Source organism: Sapajus apella, unplaced genomic scaffold (genome assembly GCF_009761245.1).
Source record: "Sapajus apella isolate SASKATOON/1434 unplaced genomic scaffold, GSC_monkey_1.0 scaffold13, whole genome shotgun sequence".
NCBI classification, from domain to species: domain Eukaryota; kingdom Metazoa; phylum Chordata; class Mammalia; order Primates; family Cebidae; genus Sapajus; species Sapajus apella.
The window spans coordinates 15,883,791-15,910,038 of NW_022436953.1; the positions used below are offsets into that span (position 1 = coordinate 15,883,791).

General features: G+C 37.0%; 1 protein-coding gene across 7 annotated transcripts in view; it reads left to right on the forward strand.

Annotated features, from left to right (window-relative positions):
* VTI1A (vesicle transport through interaction with t-SNAREs 1A) overlaps nt 1–26,248 on the forward strand; it is a 374,621-nt gene that overhangs the window by 109,975 nt on the left and 238,398 nt on the right. The window lies entirely within an intron of this gene.

Sequence of the window (26,248 nt, forward strand, 5' to 3'; positions counted from 1 at the left end):
GAAAGATTTTTTTATAAATAAAGAAATACTTTTTTGAGTTGCTTTTATCATCAACATTTCACTCCCCCAAAATTTAAAAATCTATCATCGAACTCTCTTATCAGAATTGACCAATTCCACTTGATGTTCTTAGCTCCTGAGATTCAACTTTTTTATTTCATAAAAGCCAAAGGAGTCTTTTGAGTCATTTGATGAACTTCCCTTCAGAAAAAAGAAAATAAAATAAATAATGGCAAATGCCTATTTTTCTGCTTCTCAAATGACCTTTCAAGTAGTTGTCATATATTCCTGAGTGACCACTGGCTTATCAGGAGCAACAGACAGACATATCTTACAACACTGCAGGTTTAAACTATCATCATCCAGAAACAATGATGTTTTATTATTTAAAAACAGTCTGTGTTTTCTCATATTCTTCCTTTAAGCTTTAGTGTTTGTTTGGGAATTAGAGGGCCACACTCTTCTGTTTCTCTGTGTTTACCTTGCAGTTCTGCTTGGCAAATGTTTATTTCTGGAGCTAAGTATGAACTGTGAATATATTTAGGATAATTAAGTCAATTTACTCCAGTTTGCTTTGCTTTTAGAGTGCTGTATTTTCCTAAGTAACAAATACCAGGTAACTTCCAGAAATAGAAGGATTTAGAAAGTAATATTATCTCTGTGTGTGTGTGTGTGTGTGTGTGTGTGTGTGTGTGTACACACACATATATATATAACTATATATAATAGATTTTCTTTTATAACATCATCTGAGTGTCTCTTGATTCAGATAGTTTTATCATAGCAATCACATGTTGTGGGGGTTTCTTTTGTACCATTAATAATAACTAAAACACAATCATCTTCCTAAAGGAGAGAAGGAAAGAGAAGAGGGAAAAGGTGGAATTTGAAAAGAGGGGAAAATCTGTTCCTATTCCTTCCCTGAGGCTGAACTGTTTATCACTCTATCCTCATTGGATAAAAGTGAATTTTATAATAAAATTTTCCCTAATCGGGCACTGTCAGTGGAGGTGTCTTATCGCTGAGAGGAAAATGACACCGATCCTATCGGAAAACAGAAACGATGTCACCATGTTCCCAATCACAGCTCTTCAGCCCCCATATCTACCTTCTCCACAAACACCAAGCAGTGCTTTTTTCATAAGAACATCAAAACCCAGCAAAGTCATTAAAATTGCACCCGCGTAGAGTTGCAGGGACCAGCCGTACTAGCACAAAATGGGATGTGGGAAAACAGACTCTCTAAATGTGCTAATTCCATTGTCACGTGTTTACGGCTTAATTTTAATCAGTTAAAAAAGCCACACATTGCAATAAATTGGCATTATCTTCTGTGACACCAGAAGACACAGTTGGTTCAAGGATTTAGAGGGTCACTGGCAACAGTATATAGTATTACAGACAAAGTATTTTTACGCTTGAACTACGGTAGCTAAGGTACAATCCCCAGTTAAGACTGCAAACAAAGACTATAACCCACATTGCACTAAGTTCAACTTGCAGACCACCTTCATCCTTGATGGACTTTGTATGCAAAACAAAGAATTTTGAGAATTTTTTTTAAAGAGTCATTCATTCATCATATAAAAAAATTTTTAAGTAGGCTTTCAGTGCTGTAGCCTTATTACATACTTGGCAATAGACCAAATGTTCTTCCCATAGTTCCTCTCAGTAGACTTGTTTTCCAGTCCTGATGTTTCATTGACTGTGTTTACATTGACCATTCGACTTGCGAGCCTAAACAAAGATACATTAACACGCTTGAGGAAATGCAAACAGAAAATAGTGTCATTGGCAATTGTTGAAGGCCAACAACGAAAGACTGTCTCTAATGGTCTTAATTTATTAACGTCAAATTAGCACCAATATATTTTTACACACTTAAGTTGAGAAAGTATTGAAGTAGAAACTACTGGCAAATTTAATTTTAATTTGTTCCATGGGGTTATTCTTAGGGTATACATATCTCTGTTTTAAAGCAGAGTGATCCCTTGATGTGGACTGGCTATTCTACATGAGAATATCTGTGAGTAGTTTTGGGACAAAAACAGTTTTTTCATAGCAAGATACGGTGTATTACTACAGTTCTCAAATTTAATATTTTAGCTTTGTAAATTGTCAGTGCATTTAAATATGATTTTTAAACATTAGGCATCATAAAGTTTATTTTTTAAAACTACGGTGATTAAAATAACTACTAAAAATTGTAAAATCTTGGTGGTTAATGAAATAATCGTAAGTGGAAAAATTTCAATTTCACACTGAAAATAATTTTTTTTTTTAATTGACACATCTGACCTTGAGGGAGAGAAAAAATAAATGCAACTACAACTTGTATGGAATGAAAAGAGCTGTTGGAATTAAATCATTTGGCAGTGACTGAAAAATTATCATCTGAGTGCCTTTTGTTTTAATTTTGTTCAGCACATTGTTGATTTCTTTATAACAAAAGCAACAGAAAGAAAAGATGAAGTAATAGTGAACCAAACAGAAATAATTTTTCCGTGCATTGTGCTTGTCTTCACTGTGAGTTTATTTTTCTATAGTCAATGTCAAATTGATCAGACCTCTACTGTGTGATTGAAATACGCTTTTTTAAAAAAAACCTCATATTGTGAAGTTAAAACGGCTAAGTTGTAGTGTCACTGAAACAGTTTTTCTGATTACGTTCGCTTTGCAACAGAGCCTGAGTTTTTGCACTTCTTCCCTGTTTAAACAGCTAAAGTAAATTTACAGGGTTACTCCCCCCCGCCCCAACCCTTTTTTTAAATAATGGAGAAGAGGAATGAGTGCAAATTTTGAACATGGTTCTTTTCTCTGTTAGAATTAGCAGCCACCTCTGCCTGAAGGGAGAAAAGTTGAGAGTATATAAAAAAGACTTTCCTATGTGATGGCTCCTGGGTTTTTAAAGGAAATACAAAAATACAAGAAAGTTAACTGTGTACAATGGAATGCAGGCTTTGATTGCAGATCTTAAAAAAAAGAATGGTTTTATTGACTTTTGCTCAAACTTTACTAGTAGCAATAAGTCTTTGCCAGTAATTTTTGTTTTCTTTCTTTTTTAGGAGATGGGCTAGCTTAAAATTTCAAATATACATATACTTACATGTATATTTACCTCATTGAATGCTAATGTCAAAAAAGTGATGGGAGCTGATCACCTATGCTGCCGTAAAATGAAACAGCTCCCCCTCTTATATTTGGCCAGAGACTCATGGTATATAAAGATTAAAGATTTATGGAAGTGAATGTATTTATCCAGTTCATACATGAGGCAGCAGAACAGGTTTTGTTTAGCCATAAAACAGTAGGCTTCTGATAAGTTAGCTTAATGCAATTGTTAAATTGGAATAATTTTTCTAATTTAAAATTTGTAGTGTATGTATTTGGTATTTTTTAGGGGAAAACTATCTTAAAGAGATCATCAACCACAATGTCATAAGTTAACCTGACAGTAGCAAATATTGAAAATATGGAATAGTTGGCCACAAAACACCATGCTTCTTTAGGTTTATGAAAGTGAAGGAAATAGAAAATTTTTTTCTGTATTCAAAAGCAATCTAAAATTCATCTAAAAAGGCTTTTTATTTATACATTATATTTACTTTCAATTTATTTGAAATCATTTTGCAAATAGCAGTGAAAGTCATGATGCAATAGAAGCTAAATTCTTTCATGTATACCTCTGATCATTTTTCAAAACTGTATTATATTTTTAAACCCTTATTTACAACTTACACGACTGGCTGTAGTTAGGACATGATGCTGTATTATACTTTTCTACACATAGGCTGCGCCATTGAGCCACTAGTTAAAGAACTGTTTCTTGTGCTGCCTGTAGTACTTGGAAATGGAAATGTGGAGGACATGGAAATCAAGAGGACGGGCTATCAGTTTTTAAAATGTATGTTACTATAATTAATATAACAAAAAAGAACAAATCTTGATATGCGTCACTTGTTTAATCTTTTAAGATATTTTTTAATAATTTTCAGTGTAATACTTTCAAAACTTCATTTTTAAAAGTTTTTATTTACTTTTTCCCATAGATATTGGTAAATATATAATAAAAATCTAAATGTATTAATGGAAAAATATAATTTGTAAGCATGTGAAGTCATATTGGTATATTTTGAAGATTATTTAAAATTTATTATAACTTAAAAGATAAACATTAAAACAACTTTTAAAAGTCAAATATAATTAACATAAATATGTGCTTGGAAATTTTACATTAAAATCTAGCTATTTAGCATTCTGCATTAGAAATTTGTGAAGTCAAAGTGAGTGTATATTTTTTTCTAATGAAAGCTATGAATCTTCAATAAATCTAAGAACTAGTTTGTTATTATTATTACACACTGCATTTTTATCTTTTATTTCCATTCATATTGAGGCTAGCTAACATACAAAAAACCTACAGTAATATTTCTATTGCATTTTTACCTTATAATTCAAGAAAATGTTAAAATAATAGAATTAACATGACTGCATTGCAGTTAAACACTTCTTAACTTTTATATGTTGGAAAATAAATTTTAAGAATAATCAAATACTTTTGTCAAATACATGAGAAAATTCGACTTTATCTGTATATTTAAAGGTTCTTTAATCTTGCATCTTGCAGATTGGCAGATTCTGGAAACTACTCCGGGACTATTTCTTTGTACAAATACTCTGTGTAAATTATTATTTTACTATTTAACAATTAGAGTGATTTATGAGAAAAGTGAGAGATTTTTCTCTACTATAATAATAGTAGAGAAACTTGTGATTGAAGATTTAAACAGTGATATTTACCATTTTACCCCTTAGCAAAAGTTATGAAAGTATTAGTGTCATAGGCAGATGTGGCTCTGCTTGAATTTCCAGCATGCAAGAACTTGCATGATCCAGCTCATAAATGCTGCTTCATGAATATTCCATCACTCAATATGTGAATCTTTAGGGAAGAGTTTATAGAAAATCTATTTGTCAGCCAGTTATGTGTTGTGGAGGGTGGCCTTTCCCAATGTTTGTATTGTTGCTAACTTGTCCTACTGATAACTTAGACATAGTATCTGAGATTTTCATTTAACAAAATTATTTGGACCTAGCACAACATACTTTTTGTAAGACACCTTTTTTATATCTCCTAATGTTCACTTCAGATGCTATAATGTAATTTACTTTGTTTAATTTAGACAGAGTCTCATTCTGTTGCCCAGGCTGCAATGCAGTGGTATAATCACAGGTCACTGCAACCTCGACCTCCCGGGCTCAGGTAATCCCCCTAGCTCAGCCTCCCAAGTACCTGGGACTACAAGCGCACCCTGCCATGCCCGGCTAATATTTCTATTTTGTGTAGAGACCAGTTCTCACCATGTTGCCCAGGCCAGTCTCGAACTCCCGGGCTGAAGTGATCCCCCTGCCTAAGCCTCCCAAAGTGCTGGGATTACAGGTGTGAACCACTGCACCGGCCATAATTTACTTTATAAAGTGTGATTTGTTGAGGGTTTACCATTTTATGAATTCACGTAAATGAATGACAGTTCTTTTTTATGACATGTGAAAATGTATTATTGCTCACATTTATATTGTCTCTATCTCAATTCTGTTGTGTTGTCTGTGATATCAAACAATCATATTAGAAATAATAGGTTGATTTGAAAGTTATATCATTAGGCTAACATTTTTTTTCTTAGTGTATTTTATGTAGTTAAGCCTTTTTTTCTGATAGTAAATAATGTTGTCAAAACATCAGAGGTATGACTGGGGGCAGATGATTCTTTTTGTAACCAAAACTATGTCTTAGGCATCTACCATGTTGGATAATTGACATTGTTAGTCTGTTATGTGTAGAATAACTGTGTGGTATGATTTGGGGTACGTGGTAAGTGCTGTATTGGTGACCTGTTCAAATCCGAGAGCCACCACTGATTTATATCACAGTTATTCCCAAGGGCATGGTGGATCATGTCTCTCTGGTAATGACCTTAGATTATTTGTATCTCTGTGGAAAGGAGGACGATTTTAAATGAAGATGAGTAAGAATTAGTGCTTAAATAGGGCACATATCTGTATAGGCAAAACCAGATTTGTCTTTACGTGTTTTTGAATCTTAAAGTGACTAAATGGATTTTCGGTACTTGGCAGTTAAGTTTGTGATCATCTCACTTAGAATAAGACTATGTCATGTACCCAGATTTCATTTTGGAGCCCATGGTGATATTTCATAGCTGTTTCACAGCAACCAAAACTCAGCTATAAAGAAAAAACATGCTGTACATCATATGATATTGTCGACAGAGAAAAAAATAAGTGTGTGGTCTCAAAAGCACCAAATTACAAGTCCCCGGAGGGATTATGAACCTCAAAATGTGATGGTTGGCTCACACCTATAATCTGAGTACTTTGAGAGGCCAAGGCAGGCAGATCACTGGAGGTCAGGAGTTCGAGACCAGCCTGGCCAACATGGCGAAACCCTGTCTCTACTAAAAATACAGAAAATTAGCCAGGCATGATGCTGGGCACCTGTAATCTCAGCTACTGAGGAGCCTGAGGCGGGAGAATCACTTGGGCGGTGGAGGTTGCAGTGAGCCGAGATCATGCTACAGCTCTCCAGCCTGGGCAAAAGAGTGAGTGAGACTGCACCTCAAAAAAAAAAAAAAAAAGAAAAAGAAAAAGTTGTGATGGAGCTACTTTTTATATTAGCAGCTGTACATAGCTGTGCTCAGAAGATGGAGCCAAGAGAAGTGTTCCCTAAATGATAGCAAATGGTTCTTCCTGGAAAGGTTAGAGAGCTTTAAATAAGATACGCATCTTATCCTGTAACAATCACCCAGCCGGCTAAGCATTAACAGGTGTGATTTTATGTTCTCGCCTTAAGTGGTCATATTTTACCTACTTGTATTGTTTATTCAATTTCAGATGATCACGTCTTCATGTTTTTCCTCCTGTTTTCTATAACTCTCCTTTGACCACCTTTCTACCCTTGTGCTCCTCTGCCATGCAGCAGGCCCACTTAAAAGGTGAAACTCAGCTGGACATGGTGGCTCATGCCTGTAATCCCAACACTTTGGGAGGCCAAGTGGGTGGAGCACCTGAGGTCAGGAATTTGAGACCAGCCTGGCCAACATAGTGAAACCCCGTCTCTACTAAAAATAAAAAAATCAGTTGGGTACAGTGGTGTGTACCTATGGTCTCAGCTACTTGGGAGGCTGAGCCAGAAGAATCATTTAGACCCAGGAGGTGGAGTTTGCAGTGACCTGAGATTGTACCACTGCCCTGCAGCCTGGGCACAGAACAACATGCCATCTCAAAAAAAAAAAAAAAAAAAAAAAAACAAAACAAAGTGAAACTCAAGTAGGTTAATTGTATGCCTTCTAGAAACCCTAATGATAGATTTGTTGAGAAGGCAGACAACTGTTTGTTGCTTTCTGTGATCCAGGCATGTACTTCATTTGATCTTCACAATTATCTTAGAGGGTAAATGCTGTTTTTCCCATTTTGCAAATAAGTATACTGAGGTCCAGAAAGGGTATAAGGAATCAGTCCGATTGAAGGGCAGTATAAAGCCGAATCCTTTACTTCTTTTCATTATCACGTGCTAAAGATAAAGTGTTTATCCCAAATGACTTTTAGTCTAGAAAACAGAACTGAAAAGTAAACTGGAATGTCTCGAGTTTATACTCTGAAGACAGAGGTTGGCTGTTGCCCTCACCATGGAGCCAACTCCCAAAGCAGTGTCATCTGTAATGCTGTTGGTAGTTAACTGTACATTAGTGAGGACTGACAGGCAAAAACGTTACCAAGGAAAACTCGGAAAGGTGGTGATATGATGCTGCTAAGAGCATGCTTCTGAATGTGCGTAAAAACTTGCATCAGTAGTGCCTGGGTCCCTACTAAAACAATGCAGCTTCCTCTGTGCACCCATGATAATTGACCAGATCAGGATCTCTGGAGGTGTGGCCCAGGCATCATCCTAAGAAGTAACTTCAGGTAACTTCTTAGGAAGATGCCTAGGCCTCTTGAGAAAGTAACTTGAGAAACATATTAACTTCTGAGGGTTATTGCATTCATCTATGAAGCTAATGGAACCTAGAAGAACCTGCACTTTGAAACTCTACATACCTATCTGCAAAGTCTGTTTTTCTTTAGAGAAATGTCTTTTCTGTGCAAAGTATGCATTCATTACCACCAGTTCCCTGCGTTTAGGTGCTCAGACCCTGAAAGACATATAAGGGGATTTCTTCTTTAAAAGCCTACTGTGTGGTATCTCATACAATGATATGGCCCTTGTTTTTTGTTGGTCTTTTTTCAAATATCAAATGCAGTGTTGCCTGGAACACCATCATATTAAAATATAAAATTATCTTTTGTGAAAAATGAAGTTGGGGCATACATCTGGGAATCCAACAAACTCTAAACTGGCTGTGTACAAAAAAAAATTTTTTTAAGTTTGGAAACTGATAGCTGCCTGAAGGTTGCATATTTAAAGTCAGTTTCCCTGCTTCCTTCATTTTTCCCCTGTGGCAAAGCAAACAGCGATTCTTATGGAAAAAAAAATTGAAAGAAAGAAAAGAAAACCTAATGTTGGCATTCTTATAGTAAAAGAATGGTAAAGATTAAACCTGGATTTTGTAATACTTTGGATATTGGAATATCCTAATTTCCAGTTGGAAAAATTAGCATAAATGTATTTTAGATTAAAAGTTCAGTGAATGCTTACCCATATTTTGAGATATAAACAAAAAAAATTAAAAGATAGCTCTTTTAATGAAGGAAAATATAGTTTTTTGTTTGTTTGTTGTTGTTTTATGTGTTGTTTTGTTTTTTGAGACGAAATCTTGCTCTGTCGCCAGGCTGGAGTGCAGTGGCACAATCTGGGCTCACTGCAACCTCCATCTCCTGGGTTCAAGCGATTCTCCTACTTCAGTCTCCTAAGTAGCTGGGACTACAGGCGTGCACCACCAGCCCAGCTAATTTTTTGTATTTTAGTAGAGACGGGGTTTCACCATGGCCACAATGTTCTCAATTCCTGACCTCATGATCCCCCAACATTGCCTCCCAAAGTGATGGGATTTTCAGGCGTGAGCTACGGTGCCCGGCCAGGAAAATACAGTATTTAAACAAAGTGTTTAGACTTCAAAGTAGATTGTTGCTCCCGTAATAGCCAGAGTACCTCTGTGCATACATCTCTGAACAGGCTAAAATCCCAGATGTATTTTCATGCTAATCTTCTCACCAGCTTCTGGAGCCAGTAGAGGAATTCCCATACTATCTCATAGAAGGTATCCATCTCAGAATTTTCCCACATTCCTCCTTCCTGGTTCATTGCTGAAAGCAGAGATAAGAGAGTTAACATATAACTAGACTAATAGTAGCCATAATAGCAAACATTTATTGAGTGGATATGGTGTGCCTGGCACCATGTTAAAGACTTTGTGTGGATTATTTCGTTTAACAACCATATGAGTCCGATCATCCCTGCTTTACAAATGAGGAAATCAGCAACCAGTGTAGCTAATATGTACTGAGCAGCTTCTGTGTGTTGAATACTATATTATTCTGTTCCCTGTGTTATCTTTATCTTCATAACATTCTTTTTATAATTTATGTGTGTTTATCTTTATTTTACATGTGAAGAAATTGAAGCTGAGAGACTAAGTGACTTATTCAAAATGCCATACTGGTAGATATTAGAGATTCCAGGCTTCTTAGTTCCCTGTTTTGCTTTGCTTGTTCTAAGATGCATTTAAAATATCTTCCCATCTTGTCTCTTCCTTCCAAGTTTATACTCCAAAGAAAAGACTAGAAATATCTCATGTATCCAGTGATTCATCTTAAGGAAGCTCATTCGTCTGTAGGAGACAACGCTAGCCTTGGAAAACCATCTTGGGATGCCTTAAAAAAAAAAAACAAAACCCACAACAGAACATACATTATAAGATAGCAGTTGACACAATGAGATGACATCTCATATCAGTCAGAATGTCTTTTGGTAAAAAGTCAAAAAAGAACAGATATTGGTGATGGTATGGAGAACACGGACACTTATACACTGTTAGTGGGAATGTAAATTAGTCTAGCCACTATGGAGTGCAGTTTGGAGATTTGCCAAAGAACTAAGAGTTGAATTCGACTCAGCAATCCCATTACTGGATATATGTCCAAAGGAAAATAAGTCATTCTACCAAAAGGACACATGCACCTGTACATTCTTTGCAGTGCTCTTCACAATAGCAAAAACATGAAGTCAACCCTGGTGCTCACCAACAATAAGTTGGATAAAGAAAAGATTATATATATAATATAATATAATATAATATATATTATAATGTATAATATATAGTATATATAGTATATATAATATATTATATATAGTATATATATTATATATATATATATAATGTGGAATATTACATAGCCATAAAAAAAAGAACAAAACCATGTCCTTTGCAGCAACATGGATGAAACTGGAGGTCATTATCCTAAACGAACACAGAAACAAAACTAAATGCCACATCTTCTCGCTTAAAAGTGGGAGCTAAACATTGGGGACTCATTGGCATAAAGATAGGAACAGAAGACACTGGAGACTACTAGAAGGGGGAGAGAGGATGAGAACAAAGGCTGAAAAATTACCTGTAGGGTATTGTGCCGACAGCTTGAGTGACAGGATCATTCCTACCTCAAACCTCAGCATCACATAATATACTAATGTAACAAACTTGCTCATGTACCACCTGATTCTAAAATAAAAAATGAAAAAGAAAGATAGTGGTTAATTTTAGAGTTCAGTTTCTGTGTAGCTCCTATTCCACCACTTTGCTAGCTATGTGACTTTTGGGAAAACTAATTTATCTCTCTATCCCTCGGTTTCATCATCAGATAAAATGAAGACAATGATGGCATTGTTGTGTACCTAATAAGTGTTCAATGAAAGGTATGAATAGTGGTGGGTGTTGTTTATATTATTCCCACATTTAAATTCTTAAAAACGCTTGTTTTACAGTTCTTTGGTGGTTTTCCTATTTTATCTCTCAGCCCTCAGCAGAAGAGTTAAAATAGAGGATAGATATCATGAAATAAGAGAATTACCATTAAAGAAGGTCATGAAACGATCATCAATCAAAAATGGCTGTTTGTAATAATAACTTGGTCAATAAAAAAAATTGAAATGTTCTCTATTCTTAAGAACACCATGAACTGTATTTTAATGGTGTATTTTAGAAGAGTCCCACTAATTAATCAAATAAATGATTGCTGCTTGAAGTTAAATCAGCTTTTTTTTTTTTTTTTTTTTTTTTAAGACGGAGTTTCACTCATGTTACCCAGGCTGGAGTGCAATGGCGCGATCTTGGCTCACTGCAACCTCCGCCTCCTGGGTTCAGGCAATTCTCCTGCCTCAGCCTCCTGAGTAGCTGGGATTACAGGCACGCGCCACCATGCCCAGCTAATGTTTTGTATTTTTAGTTGAGACGGGGTTTCACCATGTTGACCAGGATGGTCTCGATCTCTTGACCTCGTGATCCACCCACCTCGGCCTCCCAAAGTGCTGGGATTACAGGCTTGAGCCACCGCACCCGGCCAAATCAGCTTTAATTGTCTGGAAAGTTCTCTTTCCTGAAACATCCCATCTCACCACAATACTGGATAAATGAGTTGTTACTCAACTCCCGTAGTGCTTTAGGTTTATTCAGGGGCGACAGACCCAAATGCTATGAGGGTTATACTCATAATGTAGCAAATTTTGAGAACCATTGCTGAGCTTAAGGAAGAATTGTGCTGACCTGCCAGATGTGATTGGAGCAGTGTTCAGACCAAGGTTTATGGTCCCTGGAATGAATTGCATTCATAGTCCTTAATGCTCACTGCCTATGTACCTGTTCTTGTATGCTGTCTGCTCATTACCTGAAATAAACTAAGCAACTTCAGAGTCAAGACTAAGCCTTAGACCTCTTTATTGTCCCCTTTTCCTGTCCCATGCTCTGCACTTAAAGGTTTTGCAACTCTTACTGATAACAGAGGGTATGTTTATTAGGAAAAAAAGCCCCTAATGATATCCATGAAATAATTTTGTTATTAGACATAAAATGACTATAGTATTTGCATATTCAGTGAAAATATGCAATCCCTAAGAAGTGAAAACGTAATAGATCAAAAAGGAAATTTACCCAGGTACAACCTATCCTACTTACCTGGGAAGCAGTGTAATATAGTGGCGAGACCATGGAATCAAAGAGATTCAGATTTTATTGCCAAGTCCACCATTCACTGTCTGTGACTTTAGGAAAATTATTCATCCCACACTTCCTCCTATTTCTTCTGGACATCTCCATATTTTCTAGCAAGCTCAGTAATCCATTAACAATGCATGCTAGTTGAGGTAGATCCAAGATCGAGTTGTGAAAGCCCCTTCAGAATGGCAAAGCTGTCATATTGCCTGTACAATTTGTAATATTTATTACAATGAAAAATAACCCCCCTTTTCTGCATAAGCTAATTTGAGATGTGTTCTTGTCATTTCAAAATATAATAGACTAATACCATTGGCTTCTGTGAGGAATGGTTTGTACTTTGTCTTCCCCCATAAGCTTCAGAATATGATAAAGTACATCGTTAAAAGGTTAAATTCTTTTTCTGAATGTACCTGTTCGTTCTTATAGATCCCTACAGGTTTGTAGTGAATCATATTGTTTAAATTCCTTTTTTTTCTAAATTACTTGAAGTAAAGTACTCATTGTATACTCTAAATCATTGGTGCCTAAATATTTGGATTTCAAAAACAAACAAACTTTTAAAAATCAAATCAAATAAATTTAAGGAGTGGCACATGGCTGGAAGCTGTTTATTCAAGTATGTCTATAAGGGTATTTTGTTATTAGACATAAAATGAACAGGTTGATTGTCCTTTAATGCAAATATATTTAGTCTTGGGAAAGCTTGTTCTACTGTTCTTATTTTTAAATTTGAATCAGCACCAGTCTACAGACCATAGTTTGGGAGCTGCTCCTCAAAGCCATAGCAGTCTTATTCATTCATTGCGAATTCAACCAACAGTTGTTAAATACCCAGCAGAGGCTGGGTTTGGGAATCAAATAGACCTGGACTTGAATCCCAGCTTTCTTTATTAGGAGCTATGTAACTCTGGGTTAGTCAGTTAACCTTTCTGAGCTTCTTTTTTCTCATCTACAATAGTGGCTTCATAAGACCTTGCTAGGATGGTTATTGTAAATCTTCTACCACATGTTAAGTGATAGATGGAAGCTATCAAGTGATAAATATTAGGCCTTGGGAGGAGCATAAAATCGAACGGACAGGACAGAAGTAAATTAGTGAATGTAGTGTAGAGGGGTGCATTGGGTCAGAGAAGCCTTCGATGCTTGGTCTAATCATGTTTCCCTGATTTACAAAGGAAAGTGTTGGATGAATTTCATTTGGCTGGTACTAGACTATTGCTGAATTGTCTGAATTCACTTTTTGAATAATGGTCCTAATATCAAACCCTGATATTTGCATTTTCTCCTCAAAATGATTTAGCTCAACCATTTCATTTTAACAGATAAAATAAGGTCCTGATGTGTTAAGTAGCTTGCCCATGTTTACACAGCCAGGTAGTGGTGAAGGAAGGACTGAGATTCCAGATCACTGTTGCAGTTTGCTTCACTAACATGTGATTTCCATGACCACAGGGACCTTGTATGGTTTGCTAACCTCTATGTCTCTCTTTGGTGCTAATAGTAGGCACTCAATAAATAGCTATGAAATGAATGATTGATTTCTCTCTTAAGATTTCACAGCCTAAAAATCTTTTTGCTTTCTCTCACCTAATGGTGTCTCTTCCCTGGCACTGGAAACTGATCAAAGTTAGGTTGTGTTCCTGTAGCTCGTTTTCAGTTTCTGACATGTAGATCTAATGTATGGATCTTTTCATTATAATCTTTGTAGCTATTTTCATAAATGTACAAGTCAAGATTTTCTTCATGTGTGTTTAAATATCACTGATATTTATGCTGTCTTTGCAAGAGTGGACTTTGGTAATGGTCAAAGGTACAGCAGTTTTCTGCTTTCTTCAGTAAACGTTTTTTCGTGTCCATTGTGTGTTTTCAAGAATGTTACGTTCATCTTCACTCTGCTGAGAGTGCCCTATAGGGAAACATACTGGCTCTGTTTACAGTCCGGCGGAATTAATACTGCCCTCATTTAAATTAGCAATTTATTAACTAATTATAGAACAAAATTACCTTTTACCTTATGAAATTAATTAATGTTTAATATTTAACTTGAAGGCTGGCCCTCTTGTTTTTTCTTGATATTTATGAAGGGACATTCATAAAATTATTTCATTGCCTTTTTAATTTTCCAGGCAGCATTGGAGCCATTGAAACAATTTAGCCTGATAGACTTCATATTTTTAGCATTCAGATTGTTCTGTTAAATTAATATTATTCCATGATTTTAGATGATGTTGAAGAGAAGAGCTTACAATTAGCAAATTATTATGTTTAAACTTCTCTTGTGAATTTTCCTGTGTTCATTCTGTATATCTTTTGCCCATTCCCACTCTGCCTCTTCTAAAAGATTCAGAATATTTGCTGTTTTAGCATGCATTTTATCATTAGATCATTTCTAAGTACCTTCTAGGAACTGGGCACTGTGCTAACATGTAGGCGACAACCAATTTAATAGCCTTAAAACTATACCATTCTCAAAATAGAATCTTTGGAATCTAAAGATAATAAAATATATTTCCAAGAGGAAGTTGAAATTACATATTGAATATATTCTTGGAGTAAATAATAAACTATCAAGAGTATCTTGGGGTGGGATGGCGGAATAGTGATTACAAGGCACTCCCTCCCACTGGGCACGGTGGCTCATGCCTGTAATCCCAGCACTTTGCGAGGCTGAGGCAGGCTGATCACCTGAGGTCGGGAGTTTGAGACCAGCCTGACCAACATGGAGAAACCCCATCTCTACTAAAAATACACAATTAGCTGGGCGTGGTGGCACATACCTGTAACCCCAGCTACTCAGGAGGCTGAGGCAGGAGAATCACTTGAACCCAAAAGGCAGAGGTTGCAATGAGCCGAGATTGTGCCATTGCACTCCAGCCTGGGCAACGAGAATGAAACTGCATCTCAAAAAAATAAATAAACAAGTTACTACCTCCCATCATCTGTAATGGTAATATTTCAATAATGCATTACTTTCATAATCAGAAGAAGATTAAAAATAAGATGTTTTCTGATACTTCAAGAAGTATTCCTTCATTTTCTATTTGAGTGCAAAATATGTACAGCGTTCTATACATGTCAGAGCAGTATTTTTCAAATTTTGTTATCATGACCTATAATAACAAATACATTTCACATCACAATTTGTATTACACACACACACACACAACTGAAATTAATATTTTATAAAATAATACTTAGCCTTTCTAACTACAGGGAGTATATGCCAGTTTTTCTAATCTTGTGTTTTTTTTTTTTTTTTTTTTTAAAGAAATGGCAGTCTTGATTTCTAAATTGATTTTATAATCTGTCTACAAGGTCACAATCCACAGTTTATGTTAGGGATGCATAGATAAATAAGTTTTAGCTCTAACATAGAGCTTGTCAATTCTCTATGTTAGAGGGAGCATAAAACATACCTACAGAGAACTCGCTGAGTGGGGAGGCAGAGCTCTGATCTTTCTTCCTCTTCTTATAAGGACACTAATCCCATCGTGAAGACCCATCTCTCGTGACCTCATCTAAACCTCATTACCTATACTAGCATACAGGGCTTCAACATGTGAATTTTGGGGGATGCAGACATTCACTCTATAACAATATTTTTCTATCGGTCAACTTTAAAGCAGCTAAAATTTTTTATTATGTATTTTTATCCTTAGTGAAACCATGAGTTAGACGTACCAGTCAAGCTTTCCCTAATACCTAAATAAATAATTGTATAATTATTGAAGTGTGTACCACCAGGAGTAGAGCAGGCACTCTTTGGTAAACAGTTAAAAGTATGGGAGTTTGGGAAACTAAGACCAGGTTGAAGAAGAAGATAACATTTGGAATTGGCCTTGAAGATGGGAGCATTTACAAAGAAAGCCATCCCTATGGAAATAACATTGTGAACACATAACACACCAAGTAAAAAGTCGTGTTCAATAGTTTCCAAAATGTTCTAATTAAAGGCATATGAACAACAGGGTGATAGGATGAGGCCTATACTTAAGGAACATTATCCTGGCAGTAGTGTGGGAAAGAAACTGGGAGAAGGACAAGCTGGAAATATAATTTGATCAAAAATTGTATTTTAAAGTTGGACACAGAATCATATGTACGTGGTTAGATCAACCAAGCAGCCTTCCAGGCAGTGAGGAATTGCAAAAGGGCATGATGCAGGGAAAAGACCATCGGACCACCAAATCCATTCACTGTTTAAGTTCCAGCAGATCATTTACCCATTTTCTATTCTCATTCTTCTTTTGAATGGGGTTAATAATGCCTATCCGACTTCATAGACTTGCTGAGAAAATCTAATGAAAAAAGTCTGGAAATACTATGTAAATGGGAAGTAACTTTCTTATTGTTTTATTTGAACTTTTTTGAGCCCAAGAAGTGACCTGGTGATAACGATGCTTTAGGAGATTAATCTGGCCAATGGCATATAGGACAGCTCAGAGAAGAAGGAACCCTAAAGAAAGCATTTCAGTCATTATGGCAGCAGGTCATAGAAGAAATAACTGAGGCTTGAATTAGGGCTGTGACAGCAGGGATGAAGAAGATAGATGCCAGAGATATCACTGAGGAAGTATCAATGGACTCAGCAATTTGTCTCTGAGGATAGGAGATGGAGGAGGGTGGGCAGGGATGAAGGGAGAATTAGGAGAAACTTTATCAGAAATGCAGGGTATCCGGTTGTGTAAAAGGTGTATACTGGTTGAGTAAACAGTAAAGGAAAATTAGGGGGAAGAGTAGGTTTGGGGGGGAAAATACTAAGTTTAAGATACTAATTAACAAAGTGCCCAAGTGTTATTGTTGAGTAGGCAGTCAAAAGTTTGAGACTGAAACTTAGGAATGAAGTTATAGCTAGATACATAGATATAAATCATTCTTGAAGTAATAATCATTTAAATCTATATATTTCAAACGAGCCATATGAATACAACTTGTAAGCTTTTTGCCATATTTGAGCAATACTTTTACTTAATATTTTCAAATCTATTTTAAGTTAGCCCCATCTATTTAAAGCATAGCCCCAATCTATTTAAAACATAGCCCCATTCTAAACAATAATACCTTGAATTTGACGTGATGGATATAGTTTTTTAAGATACCCATTAGATGTATAATTACCATATTTCATGATTGTAACATGTGTATCTTTTTACAATTTAGCATTTCTGTAATTAGAGTGTTTTACAATTAATGACATCTTACAAACTCTGAGGGCCAGCAGCAGTGGTGATATACTTGTCATTGTCAGACAAGATGCATACTTGATATCAGCAGAAAAGTGTAATCCCTCAATGTTTCTATCAACCAACCATTTAAGGATCTTTATAGAAAAGAATATGAGTTTAATTGTTATCTGAAAACCTTACTTTCTGGTACAATAAAGAAAGCACCAACATGGAAACTTCCAGAATAGTATCAGCAACATGGAAGGTAATCCCAGAGACACACTAAAGACATGCTGCATCCCAGTGCCCTTGATGCAGCATCAGGCTCAGAGGACATGATGAGTGTAAGTTGAAAAGTGACTCAGAAGAGGTGGACACTGATTTGTGGAAAACTTCTAGGAGAACCTTAACCCATTCATTTTGCTTGTATTTCCCTTTTATGTATGCACAAGAGATGCGTAAGATCTCTGAGTCACAAAGAGCTTGTTCATCAGAATAAAATAAAAATTTTAAGTAAGAAAATACAGTGTCCTAATTTAATTGGCAGCTATTTTGTTAGTAGTGTATAAAAAATGGAGCATCTGGCAGGGCACTGTGGCTCACACCCATAATCGCAACACTTTAGGAGGCAGAGGTGGGAAGATGGCTTGCGGCCAGGAATTTGAGACCAGCCTGGGCAACGTGGTGAGACGTTGTCTTTTAAAATAAAAACTTTAAAAAAGGCACATCTTACAATGGATGCTGACTAAGGTTAGATTAAAGAGTTTCCAAATAAAAAAATGTCAGTTCATGTTCCACTTAAAGTCATCTCATAAATGCTACTTTTTAGAAACACATTTAAAACAGGAGAATAAATAAGATCACTGCGAGAAACTAATAGAGAAGAAAAGAGCCCCAGAACCCTAAGGAAAGTGCATTTCATAGGAGAAAGAAGAAAGTAAGTGAAGAGGTTTAGCAGATGACTCTGGGAAGTGCAGCATCATGAAAACCAAAGAGATTTTTTCAAGAAAGAGAAGTAACTTAGAATACTTAAATACTACAGAAGACCCAGAGAGTATTGAAACAGGTAAGAAGTGGTGACTTTTAGGAACAGAAAAGTTTGAGTCGGAAAAGTTGATCCTAGAGTTTTCTTTTTTAAGAAAAAGTGACTGGGGAAGAAAAAAAGGTGGTTTTGATGAGGATTAGATGATTTTTTTTTTCTTATGTTCAGGGTAGAGATCCCTGAGCATGCGTTGGGGTCTAGAGGTAGAAACTGGTAGACAGGTAGTGATGCCAGCATGAAGGAGCCTAATTGATCATTTCAGGATCTGGAAGATGTACAAAGGGATGGAACCAACAGCAGAAGTTGAAGATGTAATCTCAGAAAGGAGAAGCAGTTCCTCTGAAGCAGGAAAGAAGCAGAAGATAGATTCTGAATAATGTTGAAATACAGAAGAGAGAACTTCTGGAGAATCACCATGATTCCAAATAGGAAGCCAAGTTACCCCCTGAAGGTGAAAGATGAGGTCAAGAACTTAGAAAGAAGATGGGAAACGCTGAGAGCAGTTGTGGTGGGCAATGTCAAGGTGACTCAGCGGGAGCTGGATTGGAAACTGCTGAACCATCTCAAGGGCCCAGCTGAGGTTAGGAAGCGTGAACGTGTAGTGGGCTCAATAGCATGGTTTCACAGTTCTTCCTGGATTTCTTGGCAGACCAAGAATGGAAGCCAAGAAAGTGAACAGTGGAAAGTTGATGCCTGTTGAGAACTAGCAGACTACGAGTGACAGGAGAACAAAGAAGGAGTGACCGTAGGGTAGTAGCGAGTGCACAATTAAAATGGCTAACTGTGGGAGGCAGGCCAGATGGGGAGGCAGTGGAAGGCCAAATCAGGGTGACAGATAGGAGGAAAAGGGGGGCATCAGATGATTGACATTTCACAGTGTGCACAGAGAATCAAGAAGGGAGAGAAGGAGTGTGAGAATCTGGTTGGCTAAATGGAGATTTTGAGAATTTCAAGATTTTGAATATAGAACATTTAGGAATAACTATGTACTGAAATTATGAATGTACATGTCTTCTTAGAAGGCAGTGCATAGCCTGGTAGTCCATAGCAATAGATTTGGATTGAGCCCAAGACCTACTAGCATTTATACACTGTGTGATCACACTAGATATAAGTTTGCCTTTCCCACATGCACCCTGCATAGTTCCTAAGAAGACCAATTCTGTGGGTAACACCAGTGGGCTCCCCATGCCTTCTAGGTTCCAGTTAGGCCATCCCGTGGGGAGCTCCGGCAGAAGATGAAACACAGGGAGGAGAGTGTGGTCCAGGTACGAATTTGCTTGGTTCTCTTCCTAGGGGATTGCGTTGGGCTGACAGCATCATTCTCTCTGCACAGCCTTTCTTTCAGAGTCCTGATAACTCTTCCCTCCCCTCCGATATTCAAGCCTAGGGGTGATAACTTGTCCATTGTTACTTGCCCCAGGTTAGTGTGCCAGGCCTTGTGGTTTCCCATGCCTTTTAAATAATCTCTGTAATAAGGTCTGCTTAAATTACCAATTTCAGTATGTTTTTTATTGGAACGGTTTTTTATTGGGACTCTGATAAAATTACCTTGTGTAAGTTACTTAGGCTTTCGGCCTCACTTTTCTAATCTGCAAGATTGTGATAACATAGTACCTACCTCGTGGGTTTGGTAGACAATTAGATGTGATAATGTGAAATCCTTACACAATGCAAGGTATGTATTAACAGGAAGCTCTTGATAAATTATGGTGATGATGATTGATTGATGATGATATAGATGATGATGCAGATGTAGTGTAGACACTGGAATTTCTGCTTATGTCTATACAGATCTATAGATCAGTGACAGTGTTTCTATTAGCAAACAGCACTTCCTGATGCATCTTCATCAATGGCAGAATTTAAGAGGCAGATTGGAGAGGGAGGACACTAGCCACCTCTATAATCTCGATTAACCCCTCCCCTGAAAGGCACTTTAGGTTGATAGTATCAAAATCTAATTTATGGGAAGAAGAAACTTAATAGGCAAAATGTTCTAAACTACAATTGGAAATCTTTGCTGTAATATCTAAATAAAAATAACATGTTTGATATGCAAATGCAGCTTCAAGACAATACATCTGACTTACCTTCTTGACACACCCTTCTGTCTTGATGCTAATTTCTGTCTCATTCAGCTCAGGCTACCATAACAGAATACCACAGGCTGGGTGGCTTAAGCAACAGAAATTTATTTCTGCAGTTCTAGAGGCTGGAAGTCTGAAATCAGGGTGCCAGCATGGTGGAGTTCTGGTGAGGACTCTCTTCCTGGCTTGCAGATGGCCGTCTTCTTGCTTTGTCGTGGAGTTAGAAAGAGAGATGACACTCTCTCCTGTCTCTTTTTATATGGGTGCCAATCCACCATGCAGACCTCACTCACACTCGCATGACCTAATTACCTCCCCATTATGCATTCTCCAGATATATTATGTTGGGGATTAGGGTTTCAACCTATGAATTTTAGCGGGCAAAACCTTTCAGTCCGTAGAATCCACCTCTTGTTCCCCCAAATATGTGTTCTTCTCACGTACCAAATACATTCATTCCACCGCAGCAGCCCCCAAAGTTGCTGTTAAGTATGGAAATTGTGGAACCATCACTGGTCTTCTTGATTGTCAACCATTCTCAAGGTCTCATGGTGATGTGGCTAGTTGAAACCTTTGAGGGTATGGCTATGCCTTTTAGATGGTACAAGAGTCATGATTTTAAAACTTTTGGTCCAAGAATGACTTCGGTAGAGGGGAAACTCTGAAACTCTGACCTTTTTAAATTTCTTATGACTTAACAAGGTAATACTTAAACTTTAAGTGTCCTAAATTATTCATCTGTAATAGTGATGCCATCTTATACTTGATTAGTGCCTTTTAACTTAAAAGTTTTTAGTCACTTTTTTAAAGTATAAATATTATTTTTAAAGTATAAATATAAAGTAAATATAACTACTCTGTGAGGTCAGCCACCTGGAGACCACCTTTGCACATGGGCTTTGAAGAGCACCAAGTAACTGTGTCTTGTCTGTAATAATCTCCAGGAAAATAAGACCCTCTAAATCTTCATCAGGGACCTGCCCAGCTTTACCACTGACCATGATGCCTAGGAAGGGAGGCACTTTTGCTGATACACGTATTTAATACTAGAGCAGTTTTGTAAACTCTTCACATATCGTTCAAGTGGTTTCATGTTTCATGTCTTATATGCATGTGGGTATCTTAAAGAGATAAAGGAAGGAAAGGGGAGCGACAAAAGGATAAGTGATGATCAAGAGCAGAATTCTTGGGGCTCAACTCGTACTTTCATGATTCTCTTGTGCCCTCTGGCCCTGGGTGCTGATGATAACTGCAGAGGATTTGTATGGCTTTACTCACCTAGACACCATATGTAGTTTTAAGCCCGGATAACAACTTCAGTTCGGTAATGTCTTCTTTTTCATTTTTCTCATGTCCCTAAGTTTGATTTTAGAAACCCCTCCAATCTGGAGGCCATTTCTCTGTTGGATCTATTTGTGTGTATATCCGCTTTATCAGGAATGTGGTTGCATTCAGGTCTGTTGTCCTAAGCGCCTTTGTTTGTGGCTGCATTCCATGCAGTTCAGTCTTTCAGTCCTGTGTATTTACTAACTATTCAAATGCCTTGTGGTATTCACACACAGATTATGTAAAATAAAAAAATACATTATTAAGGCTGTGGATGCTGTGAATGGATTATTACAATTTGCCTATCATGGTAATGGCACCTGTTAGAGGTGTGATACAAAAGGCAGTGACAGGCAGTGTAATTTAGTAATTGTGGCCATTGTACTGTATGGCTGGTCAGTTCACCAGGCAAGTACAAAGGAAGCAGTGTTATAGCAGAGCAGGGGTGGGTACACTTAATAGAGAGAGCTGGTTGTGTACTGAAAGAGACTTTTGGTGGAGGGCTAACTCCCAGGGGGCAACTTAGAATGAGTTGAAAAGAATGAACAAAAGTACAAAAATGGTACAGGTTTTCCTATTTCAGCTCTTAAAGTGACAGACAAGTTATGTTGGTGCACATTGCCAGCACTTTCTCCTACTGCCAAAACAGCTTTTTCCCCCAGAATGCCCAAAGTTGCCTTGTCATATGGCAGTCACATATAATGTTCTCTTTTCTTCTCCTGTATGTAAAACATATTTTGTGTCAAAGTTCAGATCTAACTGGCGTAGGGTCAAAGGTACTATATTCAAGAACAACATTTGTTTAGAGTCTTCAATAGTATTTAAAGAGCACATAAGTAAACACAGATTCAATAGGGATATACATTTATGGATCCTTTTTCTTTATTAATTCACCTCCTCTCCTTACTATTATTATGATAGTTTTTCGGGTGGTTTTGCTACTAGTCTGGACATTCTGGCATCTGACCAGTCCTTGTAATTAAGGAAGAACTTTGGCATCAGAATGGGTAAATTAACAATAAGAATTTATAGTACACTTTTTCTCCTTATCTCCTTATGAACTCGTGAAGTCAAGCCATTTCTCAGGGCACTACTGAGAAATACTTTTTGAGGAATGAGTAAGAGCACAGTAACAAGGACCAAGCATGCCAAGATGACTTTTGTATCACAAAGTAATACACTGTGGGTTCACTTCTGGAGAGGTGATGAGCTGACCACTGGGCATCGCTCCCCTGCAGTGGCAGATGTGCTTCGAACATACAGGTGTGCGCCATTGGAAGCAGCAGCTTCCTCCACCTGACTCTCACTTGCCTTAGTTCTGACCCAATCCAAATTGTGACTGACAACGAACTGAGCTTCTCAGATCAGATACTGACTGTGTCGTAGGGACCAGCTACTGTACTAGACTCTTGATAAGCATTTCCTCTTTTAATCTTTGCACCAACCCATGCAGTATAGGTAGAATTATTGTCCCCATTCAACAGACAAGGACATGGAGGCACAGGAGGTTCCATCGTCTCCTCACATGCAGTGAGTTGGGATAACAGACTCACATTCTCTCTATGGAGAGAGATAGAGAGGGCATGTACCAAAATAGCACATTTAATTCTGTAGTCTTTTGAAGTAAAATAACCATGATGTATTTATAATGTTATTTGACAGACTTTTGAAAATAGAATTGTGAAAATTCGTCAGAAAACTCCAGAATCTTAACATGGAGTAGTATTTGCATTTTGTCGCAGAAGTCACTTTACTAAAAGGACTACACGAACTAGGTTCCTATTAAGGGTGGGTCAACTTATGTAGAATATATAATGCTGCTGGGAAGCAGCCCAGTTTTAATAAAGGGCCACAGAGAAGAAAAGGTATGTTATAAAATGTCGATTCACATCTCCTAACTTGTGTAAACAGTGTCGCAGACAGTACGAGACATGAATGGGCGAGGTGTGCCACTGTTATGAATCACTCCAGCAGGGCTTTGGCCATCAGCCTGATGAAACAGGCATGCCACTTAGGAGGATGCCAACTGAATAGATTCAGTTGTGTGATATTTAAAACACAATTTTGTACTTTTGCTGCTCAGAACAGCTATTACAGCTTGTTACTTTTTTTTGCACCAGTTTTGACATCTGAACATTCTTAACTGAAAAAGAATGTCATTTTCATGAAAGAACTTTCTGTACAATAAAGTTAGCATTTAGAATCATCCTAACATATGCAATGATTTGCCAAGCTTGAATATTCTTACAGGCGTAAGTTTCCTTTTCAACCTCCCAGAAATTATTCCAAAGTTTGCAGAGAAAGCACAGGGAAAGATATAGGAGTTTATTTCTGGAATTAGGTTGTGCAGAGAAACAACAAAAGATTGTGGATTTCTTTTTTTCTTTTTTTGGTGTTTTTTTTTTTTCGGTTATGTCACATATATCCTCTCTGCCTCTTTACACCTTGTCAGCAACTTTGAAAAGAATTAGCATATTGACATGCAGAATATAAACAATATTTCACAACTGTAATATAGCATTCTAGCAGAAAAAGTATTGGGTGTTTCGGACAGACAGAAGCTGAATCAGAAATCAATATGATCTAGCCTTAAAGATTGCATTACTTCTGATAAAACCACCTGGGCTTCCTGAGAGGTCAAGGAAGTGCCCACAAACCCATGTGCTCATCAGACTGTTGGAGTCAAGTCCTCTGTTTGTATACAGTGTATAAATGGTAATATGGGTAAACACTACCTTCCCAAACCACATAATTACGTCGATTGCTGAAAAAACCCAGAAACGTACCAAAATATCACAGGGAAGCTATTTCTAACACGACTTTGCTCTTTATGGCTAAGTGGCAGCCACTGCTTTTTTTTCTTCTTCTTCTAAATTATGTGTTCTTGTTTCAAGCACTGAGATGATGCAAAACAGATTTTTGTGGCAGCATTCTTTTTCGCAGCCAAAAAAGCATTCAAGGAAGCTCTGTACTCCTCCTTGGTTGCTATTTATTCCGGACCTTTTGTATTATCGGTGTAAACTCATTTTATTTTAAAATGAGAAGTAACCTACTTTGGGTTGTTTTTTAGCACTGCTAATAGTGCCAATAAAATAGCTAATTATGGTGAGAAGTGGGAGTTTTTAAATGATCCGTTAAAACTGAGTAAGAATAAATGAACATTACAGGTGCAAAAGAGAACCGTTTTTCTTAGTTTTCCTGCAATCCTCTGTAGCCTATTTCCAACAGAGGCCTACTAGTTTTTCAACTGGATGAAATAAAGGAGAATTTTGACATTGCATGAGACCTGTGATCTCAAAAGCAACTTTCTCAGTCTTCCTTATCTCTTTTTGTCCTCTTTTCATCCCTTTCCTTTTCTTTCTTTGTTCCTGCTGCCTTTCTGCGTACCCTGCTGCCTCCTCCTGCCAATCTCCTTAGAAACAATTGTGGTTAACAAAGTCGGAAGTCAAAACAGTTACTCTCATAGCCATGGTAAAAAAGACCAAAGTAAACAAATTCACAATTTCTCATTTCCAACATCTCCATTTTGCACATCCTATTATTATGGCACTTAGTTTTAGGGTAACCACTGGTGATTTAGTCATCTAAAAATGGCCAGTGGTTTTTAGCAGCAAACATGTTTCATGCTTTCATGAACCTTGAAATTTAAACTCAAAAATTCCACATCCATAAACGTAGCTTGTTCTAGCACTGTTCATTTATATACGTAAGTTCGCATCTTCATGTCTTTGTCTTTGACTTTCTTAGGCATTGCATTTGGGATCTGAGTAGGGGGTAGTATGTTTCAATGGGCCCTGACACTATCTATGAAATACGTATTTCTTTTACAGGGATGAAAATCTGTTGCTGCAAGAATGTTTCAATTAAATACAATTTGGGGGAAATTATTACTTTTCACTTTGTGGTACTTCCAAAAACATGCTTAAGATCTTGTAGCTCTATAAATGTTCTGAGTAAACACTGTTTTCCAAAGATTCATTTAACAGATTTAATATATGCCATGTACCTACTGTTCCAGTAGTTAGTCACTGTGGAAAACTTCAAAGATGTATATTGTATGTTCTTGCTCCATAGAGCTTATATCATAGGAGAAGGAAAGTTAAACAGTACCAAATTAAAAGCTGGCATTAAAAGAAATGAGTTAAACTGTGACTAAGGGAAAGTAATTGGAAAGAATATTAGAAGAAAAGGACTCTTTTACATTAATGAAGAGAAAAGGAGAGAAAGGTAGTAAGCTTTGATGAAGAAGAACAAATGGCTAAACAGAATTCCCTAAAATTTGATATCAAAAGGTACCTCTGCAGAAAATGTTGACAATTTACTACCAAGTTGCACTTCTTCAACAACTAAATGTAATGACATTATGTATCCATGCCTATTCCCATAATTTGAATATTAGCA